Raw genomic sequence first — 2,946 nt, 5'->3', positions numbered from 1 at the left:
TATAAACTGTGACTCTGCCTTTTTCGGTGTGTATGTCTTTGTGTGTGCATAATGTGTGAGGTGTGTGTGCGCTTGCACATGTGTGTATGCCATTGTGAATGTATGTGTGTGTATGTGTGTGTGTGTGTGTGTGTGTTGGTGCATGTGTATCTGTGTGTGTGTGTGTGTGTGTGTGTGTGTGTGTGTGTGTGTGTGTGTGCGTGCCTTCCTGTGTGTTGTTTTCCCCAGCTGAGAATGGAGACTACTGGAGACTCCTGACTCCAGGGATCCACATTGTGACGGCTTCGGCGCAAGGCTATACGCGAGCCATGAAGAAGATTTACCTGCCCGCACACCTGGAGAAAGCCGGTCGTGTCGACTTCACCCTGCAGAAGGCGCCACTGGACCTAGATGATGATGACTACCACCTGCCCAGCATCCCCGCTGCATACGAGCGCTTCGACCCCTACAACCAGTTTGGCCGGTACAACGTGCGAGACGAGGCAGAGCCGGGCATCGAGAGGCAGGAGAACCCGTGGTGGTGGTCCTACTTCGCTCGGACCACAGGCATGGCCCCCAACTGGCTGCTCAAACTGGACTAGAGCTCCCTCTGGTGGTAGCTGTCAGTCGTTACAAGGCCTTTCAACTCCTATACCTTCTCATAAGCTTTTGCACTTTGTAACATTTCACCCAAATGAAGTCTGAATGTTTGGATGCATGGTGCTTGGTCTACATCGTCTACATCACTGCTGTAGACAGCAGGGGCAGGATGTTAGGCTGTACAAGACCAAATCACTCATAAAATCTGCTGGCACATGAAATAGTCCTCCAGGTCGTATTGTATTGAATTGAATTGATACAAACGGCATACAGTCATGCTTGCTTGTTTTTTGTAATAAATAAAAATATTTTCACCTGTTCAATAAAGTTATTGATTGACTATATTGAAATGATACTGTTAGCAGTTCTTGTGAAATCTCCAGTGTTAAACGCCTCACTGCTTCCAAGGCATATAGCTGCACACATCAATTTTAGCAGTGTGTTTGGAATGGCTTAGTGGTTGGATCGATCTTCTATGAAGGTATTTCACCATGAAGTCATGGTTTCAAGTTCAGTTTTATCCCCAAGCTGGTAAGTCTATGTTGGAGGAGTGTCTGTAATGGTTATTGTAAAGGCCTGTGCTGCTGAACTGGGGAAGCCACTGAAGCACATCTTCAACTTGAGTCTACGTCTTGGACGTCTACGTCTTCCAACACTGTGGAAGACATCATGTCTCACCCCCGTCCCTAAGAAGCCACACCCCAGTGAGCCTAATGACTTCAGGCCTGTCGCCCTAACATCACATGTGATGAAGACAATGGAGCGGCTGGTCTTAGGTATGCTCAGACCCCAGGTACACCATGCACTAGACCCGTTACAGTTTGCATACCAGGAGAAAGTGGGCGTGGACGATGCCATCACTTATCTTCTACACAGGACACATTCTCACCTAGACAAGGGGAAAAGTGCTGTGAAAATCATGTTCTTTGATTTCTCAAGTGCTTTTAACACCATCCAACCCCTCAGACTGGGAGACAAGCTCTTGCAGATGGGTGTGGACGCTCACCTGGTAACCTGGATTACAGATTACCTGACCGAGCGACCACAGTTCGTCACAGTTCTCCGACACTGATCAGCAGCACCGGAGCGCCACAGGGAACTGTGCTCTCTCCAGTCCTGTTCACCCTGTACACATCTGAGTTCTGCTACAACATCGAGTCATGCCACATGCAGAAGTTTTTTGACGATACTGCAATTGTGGGGTGTATCAGAGACGAGCAAGAGGAGGAGTACAGGAGCCTGGTGGAGGACTTTGTGCAATGGTGCAAACTCAATCACCTTTAACTCAACACTTCAAAGACCAAGGGGCAACCGTGGCCTACTAGTTAGCACTTCGGACCTGTAACCGGAGGGTTGCCGGTTCGAACCCCGACCAGTAAGCACGGCTGAAGAGCCCTTGAGCAAGGCACCTAACCCCTCACTGCTCCCCGAGTGCCGCTGTTGATGCAGGCAGCTCACTGCGCCAGGATTAGTGTGTGCTTCACCTCACTGTGTGTACACTGTGTGCTGTGTGTGTTTCACTAATTCACGGATAAATGCAGAGACCAAATTTCCCTCACGGGATCAAAAGAGTATATATACTATACTATACTATACTACTAGATGGTGGTGGATTTCCGCAGGTCTAAGCCCGCTCTGCTACCAGTCTCCATTGATGGAGGCTGCGGTCCTTCAATGTGTGCAGCAAGCTCCTCAGGATGTTCTACCAGTCTGTTGTTGCCAGCGTCCTCTTCTATGCAGTGGTATGCAGGGGAGGAAGCACAAAGAAGAAGGATGCTGGGCGGCTTGACAGGCTGGTAAGGAAAGCTGGCTCTGTAGTGGGAGCTAAACTGGAGTGCATCACTATATCTGACAAAAGGACCCTGAACAAACTGATCAACATCTTGGACAATGAATGTCATCCACTCTACAGCACTATTATAAAGCAAAAGAGCTTGATCAGCTGGAGACTTCGCTCACTGCCATGCACAACTGAAAGGCTGAGGAAGTCATTTATCCCCAGGGCCATTGAACTGTTCAATGCTTCACTAAAGGGAAGAGGAGAGATAGACTTCTCTGCATAGTCTGTCTGCCTCTCCACCCTCTCCATGTTTGAGTACTTACTGCCCACTACTGCTTTACTACCGTTTTACTACTGTTTTACTACTGTCCACAGCCTAATGTTTTTACTACTGTTTTCCTGCTACACTGTTTTTCATGCTATATTAGTACACATGACCAATGGCTTCTGCTACAATACTGAATGGCTGTAACCCTATTACCTCAACCTGTTCTTGCACTGACATAGTTTTTTATATTACCTTGTCTACATTATACTTTACTCTCTTAGTTGTCCATATTATTTATGCTGGTCTCTAGACCTTATTC

At 47.7% G+C, this 2,946-nt stretch overlaps 1 pseudogene; it reads left to right on the top strand.

The window, feature by feature from the left end:
• Positions 1-923, top strand: part of LOC125289432 — a 14,283-nt pseudogene extending 13,360 nt beyond the window's left edge.
• Positions 924-2,946: the final 2,023 nt, after the last annotated feature.

Source organism: Alosa alosa, chromosome 24, assembly GCF_017589495.1.
Source record: "Alosa alosa isolate M-15738 ecotype Scorff River chromosome 24, AALO_Geno_1.1, whole genome shotgun sequence".
NCBI classification, from domain to species: domain Eukaryota; kingdom Metazoa; phylum Chordata; class Actinopteri; order Clupeiformes; family Clupeidae; genus Alosa; species Alosa alosa.
This window is presented reverse-complemented; position numbering and strand designations above follow the sequence as displayed.